Source organism: Cimex lectularius, unplaced genomic scaffold, assembly GCF_000648675.2.
Source record: "Cimex lectularius strain Harlan isolate CLEC.00 unplaced genomic scaffold, Clec_2.1 scaffold4, whole genome shotgun sequence".
NCBI classification, from domain to species: domain Eukaryota; kingdom Metazoa; phylum Arthropoda; class Insecta; order Hemiptera; family Cimicidae; genus Cimex; species Cimex lectularius.
In genome coordinates this window covers 496,382-513,382 of record NW_019392723.1, presented here as the reverse complement: position 1 = coordinate 513,382, position 17,001 = coordinate 496,382, and the positions used below count along the sequence as shown (strand labels likewise).

At 36.0% G+C, this 17,001-nt stretch overlaps 1 protein-coding gene across 2 annotated transcripts in view; it reads right to left on the bottom strand.

The window, feature by feature from the left end:
- LOC106672824 (pikachurin) overlaps nt 1-17,001 on the bottom strand; it is a 181,625-nt gene that overhangs the window by 32,360 nt on the left and 132,264 nt on the right. The window contains exon 1 of one of the 2 annotated variants that reach the window (XM_024226701.1): nt 3,999-4,032. The exons of the other annotated variant lie outside the window; for it this stretch is intronic. The gene's annotated coding sequence lies outside the window, so the exon portion shown is untranslated. Of the gene's footprint in view, nt 1-3,998; nt 4,033-17,001 lie in introns of those variants that run through there. 2 annotated transcript variants of the gene reach the window in all.

Sequence of the window (17,001 nt, the reverse complement as noted above, 5' to 3'; positions counted from 1 at the left end):
ATATTATTACTTTAAAAAAAATATTTAAACAATTTTTTTGGTCTCTTTTTGAATTATAATAAGCTATTATNAAAAAATTAATAATTAAAAATAAGAATTTATAATTTTAAAAAAATGTTGAAGCTTAATTATAATTATGTCTGACGAAAGCGTAAAGAATTGTTCAGGGGAATCACTTCATAAAGGACTAAAGATGAACACATTCAAAAGGCCATAAATGATGGTTTAAAATAGGACGAATTCATAAGACGATAACAAAAAACTGAAGGATAAAATGTGTGCAATTTTCATCGCAAATTCCGATTTTGCCACCCCGACTTTACAAAAAGGCGAGATTAAAGACTAAAAAGATGTTTTTAGAATTAATGGACAAAGCGGTTGAAGAAATGTATAAGGAAAAGGCTCAAGAAAACTCAACTTTCAAGAATCTAACGAATCCCAAAGAATTAATAAAAGCATAAGAAATCCTTTAGACATTGACTAAGAAGACAAGCCAGACATAGATATCCGGGCTTCAAGAAGGAAGTCATGTAAAAACCAACGGTTATGACCAATTAATTCCTCAGAAGAAGAGCGCTGGGGAATTCAGTTTATTCCCATATTCGATAATGATTCCGATTTTGAATCCGACAAGGCAAAGTCAAAATTAACAGAAAAAAAATCCGCGCCGGAAAAGGCTCTAAATGATCCTGAACAATTTTAAAATTGTTGGTTTCACTATATCCCCTGTTATGTCACTACAAAACCTTATGTTGGGAAAAACTGTTTATAATTGCCAAAATTTACACGGTTCAGATTCTCATGTCCATAGCGCGGCAATGAACCAGGGCTTTTTTTTTAACATTTGAGGGAGTCATTTTTTAGATACCATATACCCCTCAACAAATAATGGAATTAAAAGCAAAATACTTGCTACGGCCACAATCGCATCAAGAATCTTTACGCGCTTACTTTGACGCCCAAATTCAAAAATGCTAACATTTTCGGGGACTCTTCAGAAAAGGAAACTATTAAAATCATATTAGAACGTGTGAAAGCTTTTCTCAGTCTGATTGGCACAAAATTTAAAATCTACACGAAAGAATAATTATACAACGAAATTTCTAAAATCGAGCTAATTCTCACGAATCGAGACACATTTTCTTCAAATTTTCTTCCGTTGGTGACCATTTAAATTGTTTTAGGACTCGTCTTCTATTTACCATAAATGATGGTTTAAAATCGGACGAATTAATTGGATAAAAAAAAACTGGATGGATTAGAGCTGATTTGAACTCTGCGTTCAACCAACGGGGTCCCAGGCCAGTTGATTTCGGGATTGTTTCATTTGCGGTCGCCAGTGTTGAATTGCTAAGCTTTTTAACTGCTAATTCGATATCAGTAGGAGGGTCTACCTCTGGGAGGGTAAGTTTATTCCGAAATAAGTTCTAGCTGACATTTTCCATGACCCACCTAGGTTTTTCCTCAAGTGAATGTTTTCAGAGGGTTTTTGGATAATGATGGGGGCGTAGTCACTCCCATAGTAATTTTCAGACACAGAGCAATTGAAAAAATCAAAAAGTTGAGGGCTGCTAAAGGTCAAGTCTACATTTAAAATAAATATCTCAAATCTAAAGTGCCTGTCGCATCACATATATGTGTGGGGGTTGAATTGTTTAACAAAATTAGGTTATAATCACTTCTGATTCGTTCGTGTATATTTTCACGTGAGCTTGTTGTTGACGATCCCCATGCCATATTATGGGCATTAAAATTTCCGACAATTAATGCAGGCAAGGGTAATTGCGGAAATAAATCATCACTACCTTGTGAGATTATATGTTGATTAGGAGGTAAATATATTGAGGAGATTGTGCATTTGAAGGGGGTCTGAAGTGAAATAGCAACGGACTATAAATTCGTATTTAGTTGAATTATTGTAGAGTTGAGGGACGAGTCCGCAAATATTGCCCCCCCCCCCAAGATGCTATAGAGTTTGAAATGTTGTCTTTTCTAAATATGTACATCAAATTTTTTAAAAGTGATTTGGTCATTGTCTTTAAAATGAGTTTCTTGAAGACAAAGAATTTTAGGTTGTAAATCTCTAAGGAAGATCTTCAAATCGTCTTGACACGCATGGAAATCATTTATGTTCGACTGGACAATTATGAAGGCTTGATTTTCTGTCATTTTGATCAGAATTAGGGTCTGCTTCCAGTAGGCTTAGAGGTTGTTTTAGGAGTAAGTGTAGTATTCGGAAATCGTGAGATGCGTTCTGGTGTGACGTAAGTTTCAGAAAAACATATTCTTTATCCTGCCAATGTTTCCATCTTTATTGAGATCATCTTCAGGGCTCAAAGTGTTTTGTGCGTAATTGTGCCATTCTTGGGTGTCGTGTTGAGAGTGCCCAACCACCAACATCACCACACATTTCTACACGGGAAGAACGAAGAACATGGGATTCTATGAACAAATTTCAACTACATATGGACACGAAGCAAAATGTATTCTGAAAGACACGCCAACAATGAGAAGAAACTTGCATGGGCACTCTCAATACGACACACAAGAATGCGCAATTACGCAGAAAACTAACACTTTGAGCCCTGATGATGATCTCAATAAAGATCGAAACGTTGGCACGATAAAGAAAATGTTTTTCTGGAACGTACGTCACACCAGACCGCATCCCACGATTTCCGAATAATCATCGACTAACGGTCACTAGTCACCACACACACACGTAAGTGTAGTAGTTATGCAATCGGTAGATTTATTGTTGTCATTTTGGTATGCTTTTGCTGTGTGGGTTTTTAATGATTGGAAGGATTATATTTTTTTTAACTGCATCTATGTTTCTGTCAGGAACGATATCTGCGCGAAGTTGGCGACTGGAGTTTTTAACTCACAGCACGACGTACATTCTGAAGAGGGTTTATGTTGAATAACATTGCTGAAAGTAACTGAGGTTTTGGGAGAGGTGGAGGTTGCATTTTTTATATGCTTTGTTTGCATCTTCAATACATATTTTATTTTCAAAGGATATTTTTAGGTTACTCTTTTCTTCAATGGATTTCGGACACATGCGCGAGGTAGCTGAGTGGTTTTCATTACAATTTACACAGTTTTGCAGACATTCATCAGCGTTTTGACGCGCTGGCTTGCCACAATTTGCGCATAAATCTTCATCTGGACAATTGTTAGTGGCATGTCCAAATTTACGACAGTGTTTACATTGTCTTGGGTTTGTCACGTAAGGACGGACTTTTATAAGCAGATGCCCTGTTTTTATGGTCGTAGGGGGATGGGAAGTGGAGACGGTTAGAATATAGGTGCCTGTTGGTATTTTTTCATTATTTTCCGTTTTGTAGATTCGTTATACATCCGTGACGAATTGATGAGTTAATTACCTATTTATTTCTTCGACAGATAAACAGGACAATCAGGAGCATAAATCATACCTTTTGACAATTTAGCGATTTATGTCCTTCTACTGTTATCGGGGTTGTGTGGAGTAACTTTATACTTAGTAAGGATTTGCTTTGTTGTTCATTATTTGCTTCAATTAAGAAAGTTCCGTTTCTTAGTTTTTTAATTGACTTTGGTGTTCCAGCTGCTCCGACAATGGATCGATTGACTACAAAGAGAGAGATCCCAATCAAATTGGATTCTTCATTCTGATGACGAATGACAACAAAAATTGGATGCGGCTTTTTTTTATTCTGTACTACCTTTTAGGCCGTTGATTCTTTTTGACATTGATTGTCATTTTCTTTGCGTGCTGAGAGGGGTTGTTTATAAGTTTGTGTTGGACATTTTAGTGTTTCCATTGGGGTTGGTGGATCCCCGAGCTAGTTTCAGCTATACTTTTTTTTTCAATTCATAAATAAAGTGAATTTGATTTCCAAAGTATAATTAAAATAAATTAATTGTAAATTAAAAGAGAGATGATTTTACGCAATGTTAGCAATGATTGAGACCAGGGAAGAAGGTCAAGCCTATAAAATGTTTGTACTTACCCGGTTACTGGACGTAAAGTACACACAAACAAAAATATTTCTATTACTACCTTAATAACTGAGATAATAAATGGAAAAAAATTAAAAGTAGCCAAAGGGGAACAAAGGTAAGTACTAATACTCCGTTTTAGGATTATCTACGTAAACAGCAGAGTACTTCACTAGACCAAAGTCGGATTAGAATGTGGAACCCTCCTTGAAAATAACAAAAAAATACTTATTGAGGGATAGTATTTGTTCTTTTAATCTTTCGGTACCATTATTTATATAAAAGGAAAATTCGTTATATTAATATTTCATTTTATATAATTTTTAATTTTAAAAATGATTAATTTTATGGGGTCTTATACCTTTTTTCCGTCAAATTAGCTTTTTACCTTAATTTTTCTCAATATCTTTAAGAATGCGAATATGGTCTTATAGCTTTTTCCGTCAAATTAACCCTTTTTAATTTCAATTTTTTTTTGTATTTGTATATTTACAAATTTTTTATACTTATAAAACATTTCCAAATTAAAAGAAGGGCCCTTAATTTTTATATATTTTATTTTACATAATTTCTATTTTCAATTGTAATTAATTTCATGTGGTCTTCAAAGAGCCTCATTATTTTATATAAAAAAACTCAAATAAACAGAAATTTCATTTTACATGCTTATTTTCATATTTTTACATGCTTATTTCATACCAACAGTACCAGTTTTTTAAAATATTTTAATGAAAGGGTTAATTTGAAATGAAAAGGGTTAATTTAATGTTAAATAGGGTGAACTTTAAGTTAAAAAGTGTTAATTTGAACTTAAAAATTTAATTTGAAGTTAAAGTACTTTAAGTAGTAAGTTGGCGTTCATTTTAAGTTATAAAGGGTGAATTTGACGGAAAAAACTATAGTTAGGGATGACCTGGTTTTTAAGGCATTATCAAAAGCTGTCTACGAGGTGAAGATACAGAAAAATACCATCTTGGCATAGCCATGACCTTTTTCCATCAAAGCTTCAAATAACCCTTTCGGTCTATGTATACAATTAATCACAATTAATTAATGTTTTTAGTTGAGATAAAAAAGTCAATGGCACGAGCGGGATTCGAACCCACGATCTTCGGCTAGATACNAGTTGGTGTCCGAGTGGAACGAGGTCACGATAGCTCAAGTGGTAGAGCAGCGGCGTATCAAGCCGAAGATCGTGGGTTCGAATCCCGCTCGTGCCATTGACGTTTTTTTCTCAACTAAAAACCTTAATTGAATTGTATTAATTGGTCAAGCGGACCACGAAATTAGTGAATTTAAAGTATACAATTAATTTTGAAAATGACAAAATCCTGTCTGAACGTGCAAAGAAGAAGACTGATACTGTATTCGTTGTCGTATAATATTGGCACTAGAATAGACTAGGCACTGTTTTATAAATTTAAAAATTAAAATAAAACTGAAATTTCATATTTAATGGAAAATTTAATGTGTTAATTTCCATAATTGTCCGTTGTACTTATGCGTAGGTACATATATAAATAACTGCTATTTTATCACGGATATGGTATGGAATAAAAATACATCAAATACCTTAATATTTTATTGTTATTGTCTTAGGTTTGTACCATTAGAAACGGAACATAGGATTTTAATAAACAGACCTCCCCCATTATTTATTGTTTTGAGTGCCACGTGTATTTTCCAAGGGCTAATTGGTATAGAATTGGTATTTTGCAACGCGTACAACGTTTGTTTAATGATTGGAAAAGGGAGAGGGAATACTATTACATTTTTGCCCAAAATTGCCGTCATGGGGCGAATTGTACCGTTTTATCGCTAACGAGTAACAGTAGAACCAATAAGCATTAAAACCAGGTCAATGATCAAGTCATTCTCAAACCTGGCAAAATTATTCTTTCACATAAGAAATATTCTCTCTCTACCGCCCTCTTTGTTTTTTATTTTTATTTAAATGAGCATAATAATTTTATTCGGGCATATTTCAATGGACTATTACTACCTGAGATTGTTGGGAAGGTAGGAAAGCATGACTTCTGAAGTAATGAGGGAAATCACCGTCATCGCACCCCCCACGTTTATGAATATTATTCTCAACGAGTTCCGTCCTCTTGTTTTTATCGTCACTCAAATTGGGTAAAGAGACTTCTCCCCCAAAATATAAATGAAATGGCCGTAGCTATAAAGTCTAACTTTACGTAAATGGCACCTAAGGTTTAAGGTTAAGAAAAGTCGGCCTTTTTACAACCATGAGCGCCACCAATATTGGTCTATCGTGCAATCTCCACCCTTGTCTAGAGCTCGGCTTTTTATCAGATCCCAAAGTTTTGTTAAAGACACCCCTGTCCTGCAGGCCTTGGATTTTCTTTTCCAACGAGAAGGAATCTCATCCTCTTCTTCATTCTGGCAATATCTGCACAGCTCAGTTTTTGCTACTCCGAGTTTATATAACTCCAGAGTCTGGAGTGTTCGGCCAGCAGTACTGTCATTCATAATCCTAACATCGTCTTTAGTTTATGCGATTGGCCTTCATTGAACTTTTTCGTTTTACCTGAATACTGGATCGTGGAATGATGAGGTTAGAAGCCAAATTGATAGGAAGGAATGATTTTATGTGAATCTAGGATGGGTGATAACGGTTAAACAGGAGATTTTCGAAGATTTTCTACTGCTTATATAGTCATTTCGATATCACCTATGCTGGGGCGTCAGTTGCCGCGGCTTTGACACGGCACTCATCACTGTAAGGCAGGGGTGCTCAAACTTGAACTGCTGACGATCTACCTCAATATTTTTAGACTACTTACGATCGACTCTGAGAGGCTGCAAGTGTGTGTGATGCAGGGTTGTCGTACATACACGATACACCCTACCTACCTAGGTAGGGTGTACCGTAGCATATATAGATATTAGCTTTCTGCACAATATAGGTACATTATTTTAGTCAAGGTTTGGGTTAGGTTTAGTTAGGTTCTTCTCTACAATATCAATGAAAAAACTCATAGTTATTCAAAATTGCGAGTTTATTGGTTGTTACAAAACAAAAGAGTTACATATGGTGTTAAACTTAACTAAGGAGTGGCTTTGGATGTTGAAGCGTGGCACTGCATGTCCTCAGCATACTTTTCATAAGATGGTACGTAACCACTGAGTGCTAATCGCAAGCATGATGACATATGATCGTCAGTTAGTCGATTGCGATATTTTGACTTAATTATCTTCATTTCAGAAAATGCAGACTCGCACAAGTAAGTTGACCCAAAAAATGCCGTCAGTTGAAGGGCGATTTGCCTTACATTCGGATATTTATCTTCAGATATAAAACACCAGAAATTTGTATCAGATGCTGTAGCTTTGAGATGTATATCTGATATAATCTGCACCAACTCATTTTCAACAGAACATGAGTTCATATTAAACTGACTTGCTATTTCAGTAGCTAATTCCTCAATGTTTTTACATGAAAAAGGATAACTCATAAATGATGCTATATTTTCCAATTTACTGCAATCATAAAAACGCATTTCGAATTGTCCCAAAATATTTGATATTTCAGCCTCATACGTATCATAATTCAACTGAGGAATCCTTGCTTTCAAAGACGGAAAATGTTTCAGATCCTTTCTTTTCAGTTGATCTATCATAAGTTGCAATTTACTTTTGAATGCGTTTACTGCGCTAATCATCTCAATAATAGTTTTTCCTTTACCTTGAAGCTCCAAGTTAACGGTGTTTAAGTGCATTGTGATGTCAGTCAAAAATGCCAAATCAGTCAGCCATTTTTCGTTTTTCAAAATCTGAGTGTCATCACCTCTTTCGTCTAGAAAAGCTGTTATTTCGGGCAATAATTCTTGAAACCTTTCTAGGAATTTTCCGCGACTCAACCACCTGACGTCCGTGTGAAGAACTAAATCAGTGTGTTCAGCTGACTCCCTATCTTCCAACTGCAACTGAAACGCGCCGCCCGAAACTAGACTGTACTGTCTCTCGTTGTTTCTAGACTAGACTGTACTGTCTACTAGTCTAGAAACAACGCGGCTTTTCTTTGACAAGTGCCGCGCGTTCCTTTGATAAAGCCACCTTTTGCCGCAAGCAGTGTTATTTTATTACGTAATACATTTTTGTAGTTTAGTTACCTACCTACTTATTAAAAATTTTTTTCTTCTCGAGATCTACTCAAAAAGCACTCGCGATCGACCGTTTGAGCACCCCTGCTGTAAGGTAAAAGGTTCCGGGTTCGAACCCAGCGGCCCCCGACATACTTAAAAATGAGCTTTTTTTCAAAAACACCGGCACCCTGAGGGTTTATATGACCTCTGCTGTTGCGAACCCTCGTAAAAAAAATATATAAAAAAAAAATATCACCTATGCAATAGTTTGCAGTTTCCCTGATAAGAAGAAAAAAAAACATTATTGTCTAACGTATTTGTATAAACCCTGAAATAATTCCTGATTTATTAACAAATAGTTTACTGATATAAAAAAAGATCATAAACTTAAGAATGAAATATAAACGAGATACTGAAAAGTATAAAATATTTATACACCACGAGATTGAGACGAACACTCAAAATGCTGGAGAAAAGAGCGGGAAAAGTTGTCATTAACATTGATAAATTAATCGAAGACTTCAAGAACAACCTTAAACTTTTCTCAGGTATTTATAATTAATAAAGACGGAAGGAGGGGTTGTATCGTTAATTATTAAAACACGCCAAAGTCATACCGATATACTGAAAAAGGGCAAGGGAAGTTCAAATGGCGAATATAAATTATTACCGGAAGGAAGTAAGCCGTGGAAAAACGCACGTTTTATTGAGTCGTAACGTTTCAAATGCCGCTATTTATAGTTAACTTTGTCGCTCTTCTTATTAGGCCTCATAAACACCCTTGCTGAAAATAAATATCAAATTGAATGTTTCCAACGTATTTTCTTTTTCGATTTTTACGACGTGTTACAGACTGTGTAAAAGATTTAATATAAAAATATGAACGATTTCAAAATTTGTATTATTTGTACACGAGTCCATACTATAGTGCAGTGCTAAAACAATAATTTAAGCAACTTAGGATTTGTACTAAAATATTAGGGAATGCTGGGTGGTGAACTTGCAGTTTCCGACTATACTAGACTACTTACCCTCGCTGTTTCGGACCGTCCGATGTTTACATATCAAGAATATGAAGACGAAAGTAATCGGACACGATATAAACTGTGAGATCGACATGTCCCGAAAGAGAATTGAGCCGCGACTATTTCAATATCAAAACAGAAAGAATTTATTTTGCAAAGACTAATTTTAGCCAATCCTTATTTGCTGATCATTAGCATTTTAGTGAGGATTTTTTATATCTGAAGGACGACGAACCTGTAGATTGTTCGTTTTCGATCATGTTGGTTTGCTTATCCTTGCTGTTTCGGTCTGTCAGATGTTTATCTGTCTGCAATATGAAGACGAAAGTAATCGGACACGATATAAACTGTGAGATCGACTATGTCCCGAAAGAGAATTGAGCCGCGACAATTTCAAAATCAAAACAGAAAGAATTTATTTTGCAAAGGCTAATTTTAACCTGTAGATAGTTGGTAGAAATGATAAATGATGGAGTGAGTGTGGTGTTCAATCCTTTTCAAAAAGATAGTTCCTACTCACAGTAAGCCGCCCTGCAACGATCCGGATTTCGAGCCTTTTAGCTCATCATCAGGTTGAAGGACTTCTACAACCTGATGATGAGCTAAAAGGCTCGAAATCCGGATCGTTGCAGGGCGGCTTACTGTTAGTAGGAACTATCTTTTTGAAAAGGACTGTAGATAGTTCGTTTCCGACCATGTTGGTCTGCTTATCCTTGCTATTTCGGTCTGTCAGATGTTTATCTGTCTGCAATATGAAGACGAAAGTAATCGGACACGATGTAAACTGTGTGGTTGACTTTCTTCCGAAAAAGTATTGAGCCGCGACAATTTCAAATTCAAAACAGAAAGAATTTATTTTGCAAAGGCTAATTTTAGCCATTCCATACTCGCTGATCTTTAGCACTATAGTGAGATTTTTTAGATGTGAAGCATGGCGAACCTGTAGATTGATCGATTCCGTCCATGTTGGTGTGGTTATCCTTGCTGTTTCTGTCTGTCAGACGTGTTTTGGGATCCACCAATGATACACAGTAGAGAATTATTGGAAAGGACTTTAACGGCTTGATTGACTTTTTCCAAAAGGGTTATGATTCAAGTCAATTTAAGAACACTTTCTTATTTTAGAAAACGTACTTTCCGTTCAGTAAGTGCTAATTAGCGTTATTGATAGATTTCTTTTTTGGGACTGACGAATGATGAACCTGTAGATTGGTCGTTTTTTATAATTTTGGTCTTCCTTGCCTCTCTATTTTGGTCTATCCGGCGTGTCCCAAGACCGAGACTAATGAACATGGCCACAGGGGCTAAGTTCCATCTCTGTGCTGCTACAAATTAATATAAATGTTATTCGCTAGTATAACTCAATTCGTTGACAATCATTGCTGTTTGTCTTTATAATTATTTATAAATTTTCGAAGGAAATGATTTATATATAAACGTTTATTACAATTGCTTCTATAGGTCCCCACATAATGTTCAGGCATTGCCGAGTAAATAATCGTTTAATCTTGTCAATCATGTGAATGTTATGTATATAGAGAGTAGAAAGATAGCTTTTAAAGGGAGTTTTATTTCCTAGCAATTCAATCCCGCCGAGGGTGAAGTCAACATTTGATCAATCGTAAGTTAGTTTTCTGTTGAACTTTTCTTTGTTTCCCTCCTTTAGAAAGCCTGGCCGCAAGGACAGTTTTCATTCGCCTGACTGGCAGTAATATAATCGTAAGTGTGTCGTAATGTTTTTTGTTGTTGTTTTGACTGTTTTTTAATATCGTTATTCCCATGTTTCCTTCGCCTTTGTAATTTCGTTGACCAATTGGCCAATTCGATGTTCTTGAGGTCGTCTGACGTACTTACTAACCAGAACCTTTTTGTCGTTACTTATGTCCCATGTCATTCCATTTCAAAATCTGAGAGTGCACTTAATTTTAAACGAAATAATCATTAACCGAATTAACAATATGGAAAGAAAGTAAACGTGACTAATTCGTTAAAAGTTTGTATGCTTAATGCAATAACTGAAACCTTTTCTATGATTATATTTGTAATCATGATGATGAGAAGGATATTAGGAAGCGGACATTAGTATTCCCGAAGTACAGCCCTCCTGGATTATTCTTTTCCCAAGATTTTTGGTACCCTTATATCTTCATTGACCTGTCTTTCCAGGAAAATATGGATGTCAGCTTCTTCCTCCTCATTGCACAACCTATGCACAACCCATTGTCGAATGCTGTGTAGGTGCTTTTTTAGATGGAGGTTTTATCTGGCTAATTGTAACAATGTGTTTTCCAGTTTTATTGATGGTTCTTTAATAATTTATTTTGTGAACCCGTTCTGAAGTGGTGTCTATGTTTGATCTTTTATGAAAATTACAGTTTCTAGGAAAAAACTGTCCTCCTCTGTACAGTTTGTCCGTACATTCATTGCGCAGAATTCTTTTGTGTCCTGGACCCAAGACGTTGTCAGATTTTGTGTTCCTAGATTTTGGACTGCATCATCACTCTGGAGTATGGGTCAATCGAAAAAGCACTAACCTTTTTCACGACGTTCACGTCTCAAATATGACAACACGGAAACTTAAACAAGTCCACCAATTGCTTTTTTTTTTTTTTTAATCACATTATGTCTTTTCGATTTTATTAATCTGAATCCTTTTATCAACGATAAGCCACTTTTTACGAAATATTACATTATCTGTTGTTAGTATTGGCCAATCGAAAAGGCCCCATTCTTCTTCATGACAACATAGAAACTTGGATGCAAGGATTTGTTATTCCCCAAACACTGCCTCCGTTTAGCTTGTTTTATTTTTCCTAGTTCCTTAGAAAATAAGGATCAATTAAGTTAGTTTTTCAATTAATTAATTAATCAATTAAGTTAGTAATAAAGGTCCAATTAACTCGACCCTTCGTAAAAGAAATAGTAAGTAAATGCTTCAATTTTCCCAGGCCTCAATTTTCCTAGGTCGTCTTTGTTAACTGAGAGATTCATAAATCTTTCAAAAAGCGCACTTTCCTCGTTATTGCTTTAATCATAAGGGTAATACTACACACTTGTATAGATCGCACTGGAGTAAAAGTCACTCAACAGTGGTAAACCAAGTGATCACCAAAAATTATGATATTTGTCACATTGACGGTCAGTGAAGGGAGTAATTCACAGCTCTCTGGGAACTTGGGAACTGGTTTTTACCGAAAATTACTTCGTCGGCGTCCACTATTGGTCAGTCGAAAAGGCCCCAACCTCCTTGATGACAATACAACGCCTCATGTCTCAACAATGACATAAAAAGTTAAAAAGTCGGAAAAGTATAACAATTGTTGCAGCTTGTTTTCTAGCATATTTTGCTTTACGTTTTTATTGGGTGATGTAAATGAGATGTATTGTATGAAGCAGGGGTTTGGTGTTTCCCAAGCACCCTTTTGGCTTAATGTACTTTTCCTAGTTCCATAATTCAGTTCAATTGACTTTTTAGAATCTTCTTTTTTGAAGTTTAGAAGTTAGTCATTCACTATCATGAGTACAATTCTTTTTTCTGGGCTGTCTTACTATGTTATGTCTCATTGAGCTGTTGCTTTATAAGATAATCTGGATGGCAATTTTTTTTTCTCCTCATAGCATATCCTATTGGGTAAACATGGTCTGTAACCATACTGTGAAGGTGTTTTCTTTGATGCCAGTGTCCGGTAGCACATTTCTCTGAGTTTTACCATGTTTAACTGAGATTGTTTTGCCAGTTTTGGTGAGGGTTCTTTGTTGGTGTAGTAAGTCCGTCACTTCTGTAGATCGTCCACTTTTCCTTCAATTTTTCTGGGCTCATGGATAAGTTTTGGGATATGGTATTGCACATCCTCATCTGGCCAGTTTGTCTTCTTTCTCATTACCCAGAATTGCTTTATTCTCTCGCACACAAGATATCGTAAGGTTGTTTTCTTTTCCCAGGTTTTGGATGCATTCTACTATTTTGGGTGTACCGTCATTACGTTTCAATCCTTTTAAGACTGCTGATCATGTGAGGATGTTTTTGTCATATTAACTTGAACTTAATAAGCTTTTTGCTCATATTTTGAGGTTTGTACAAAAACCTGTAGTACGTTTACTGGTATTGGGCAATAACTGTTGATGATGAAGTACAATTCAGATGAAAAAGCACATTTTTCTCGTTATGGTGTTAATCGTAAGGGTTCATCCAAATTAGATTAGTTTTAGTTAGAAACCTTATTTGCTCCTCGTGTATTTACGTTATCCTTTGCGAGACAGTCGTTATGTTTTATTGTTTCTTTTCCCCAAGTCTATAGCAGGCTGTGACGTGTGAGACGGGCTGTACAGGAGCTTGCAGATTAGGCTTTGATCTTTTTAAATTTTTTTTGTTATACCCTTCGGGAACGACGTTATCCTAAATGGGATGGGTTGTATACGTATGCCACTCGCACACCCACGTCCAAAATTAAATTAATCTTCTTCAAAATAAAATTGAGTTAATCAAACAAAGAGAGTTCACAGCAAAGAAATTTGCAAAAGGAACGAAAATAAATAAAGTTAACTGATTTAATTAAACAGTTTCTTACTATTATTCCAAAGGATTTTAAAAGTTTAAAAAGACAGGTCTTGTTTCTTTAAATTTATGGTGAGATCTGTCCGTGTTGAACCTTCATTCGGTCGTTACTGATCACTACGCTCAGCCTATCCTCACCGGGTTAGTCTGTCAAACGCGTTTCGACATTTTCCAACATCAGTTGAAATTAAAAAAAAAGTCTTGACTCACTAAATGAAATGACACACTGAAGATGGCAAAATGGCTAAATACGCCTGACAGACCGACCAAGGTAAGATAGGCAGACCAGGATGACCGATAAGGACAAAATTACAAAATTCATTCATAAATCAGTTCGATCTTTTTCAGATATAAATAGACTAATAATTACTACATTATACAGCTTAGTTTTTGTTATTAGAAAAATAGCAAATATATCTATTGTATATACGGGGCAGACCATGTGTTCCAGATCAGATGTAATTTGGAATTCAAGTGATAAGCGTCAAACAATCCTAAAACATTTTTTTAAATGAATTCTCTATCATTATTTCTATTTAACTTATGATGGCTAAATCCTATTATCTTTTTAAAAGCGATTGTATTATGAAAGAAACTTTCATTATTTTATTTAATTATGTATAAATTTTTCATTATTGCAATTGCATTAAAATTTATTAGAAATTATTGTTTTTTTACTTAAGGAGAATTTAATTAAAGCATTTTGAAAAATAACACAATAAAAGGTTTTAATTCCATAATTTTGTTTATTGGACACAATTATTTTTTTACACATTAATACCGTGTTTAGCTAAAACTTCTGTGCACCTCCTAGGCTTACTGTTAAAAATGTTGCCACAATTTCATAAGGATTTTCTCTCCATAGATGTTGGAACGGTCCACCCAGTTGTTGCAGGTCAACTGGCTTCGAATTGTGATCGAAAAGCATTCTCTGCAACGCATCCCACATTTGCTCAATGGGATTGAGGTCTGGAGGCAATGGGGGAAGGTGCAGATCGGAATTTTCCAGGTTTTCTAAGTATTGATGAACAACTCTGCCTTTACGAGGCCTGACGTTGTCATCCAGAAATCGAAAATCCATGCCAATGCAGGGAGGGATGTATTCCTCGATAATTTAACGGACTGCGGTGAGGTTGCCTTCAACAATATGGAGTCCAGTTCGACTTCCAGTGTAAATACAACCCCATACACCGCCTCCTCCATTCTGCCCTGAAGGAGGCATGAACTGGGGCATTGTACGCATCCCCTGTTCTCGGTTGACCCTTGACGCCTGCTATCATACGGACAGAAACGCAAGTCATCAGTAAACTGCATTGCAGTTAGTGTTCTCTTCTAGGCGCTGACTGCACCATTTCTCCTGAGCTGCTGGTGGCGGGCTGTTGCTGAGGTTGTCTCAAAGTGGCGGACGATGTGAGGCCAACTCCCCACGAACGATCGTAATAAGGGCCTTGCAAAAAAATCCTGTACATCATTTGGGATCTGGCGGGCACTATGAAAAGGGTTCCGTCTTGCAGCAATAACAATATTTCTGTCCTCCCTTAGCGTCGTAATACGCTGATATCCACTACCAGGTCTCCTATTGACCTCGATGACTCATTCTCTCAACAATATTGGGAATTTCTGGTTCAAGAAGATGTCTTTCCATGGTTAAAGAGAGTGAAACTGGATTAAAACGGAGAAAAGAAGAGAAAAGTTGTTTGTTTACAAAATGAGTAATCTTCACATTTACTTTAGTAAATCCATTATTAAAAATGAGTATTAATATTTGCTTGTGTTTGGTTTGTATTTTCTATTTTGTTTTATCCAACTAACAAGAATATATCGTTAATTTAATTAAAATTAATAGAATAAGAATAAATTACAAACATCCCTATTCATTTTTGAGCAGTATATTTAAAAAAATGTTTTCTTTAATTAAAGAAGTTTTCCCTTTTCTTAATAAATATCATGTTTCCCCTATCCCATAAAATTTCGCTTTATCAAATTAATAAATTCCTTTTTATATTAGAGGGAGGCGAGGTCAATATGTTAGTTATAAATGATCAAAGATGAGACGTTACGTCTTTTCATCCTCAGACTTGTTTAGTACAGTCTGATTACCACTTGATGCCCTTCAAAGCAAATTAAACCCCCTCCTTCTATTAGCTGAAAAGTGGAAAAGGACGCAGCTGTAATGGAAATAGAATTTACAATATCAAGGGCACGGAAGGGTGGAAACGGCGTGTGACATTTCCACATGCGCGCCTTATCACTGACATCTCTCAACTATTCAGGCACGCTTAAAATTCCGTTCAGTTTGTTGCGGTCGTATCGGAATCGAAGTTTTATTTTCTAGGCCCTGGCGAGAAGTCCCGCTCTAAACATATCACGAACCGAATCGAACGACATGAATTCTATTTGCAAAAACATCTCGTATGTGACGTATATTGCGTTTGTTAATAACTCCATCCCAGAAGTATTGAAAAGTTAATTGCGTGCAAAATACGTGTCACGGTTGTCCGAATAAATTTAAAAATATCAAATTTGCTTCGTTGGCCTACGAATTGTTGAACGTTTGCCAGCGTTTTATAGGCGACCGACCTGATCCGCCTGCCTGCCTGATCCCGCTTTTGATCAACCGTGACAAAGGACGCCCATGGAGATTATTCGCATTCGTCACTAGCATAATCACCTAAACGAAAGGATTTAGACAACCGACCAGTTTTGAACCTTTGCAGCATTTGTTTTAATCTGGCCAAATGTAATATGTTATACGCATTGAAAAAGCCAAGGACATTTGTGATTCGGTGTTAAGGTGCCCCTACACCAGGGGTGCTCAAACTTGAACTGCTGGCGATCTACCTCAATATTTTTAGACTACTTACGATCGACTCTGAGAGGCTGCAAGTGTGTGTGATGCAGGGTTGTCGTACACCCTACCTACCTAGGTAGGGTGTACCGTAGCATATATAGATATTAGCTTTCTGCACAATATAGGTACATTATTTTAGTCAAGGTTTGGGTTAGGTTTAGTTAGGTTCTTCTCTACAATATCAATGAAAAAACTCATAGTTATTCAAAATTGCGAGTTTATTGGTTGTTACAAAACAAAAGAGTTACATATGGTGTTAAACTTAACTAAGGAGTGGCTTTGGATGTTGAAGCGTGGCACTGCATGTCCTCAGCATACTTTTCATAAGATGGTACGTAACCACTGAGTGCTAATCGCAAGCATGATGACATATGATCGTCAGTTAGTCGATTGCGATATTTTGACTTAATTATCTTCATTTCAGAAAATGCAGACTCGCACAAGTAAGTTGACCCAAAAAATGCCGTCAGTTGA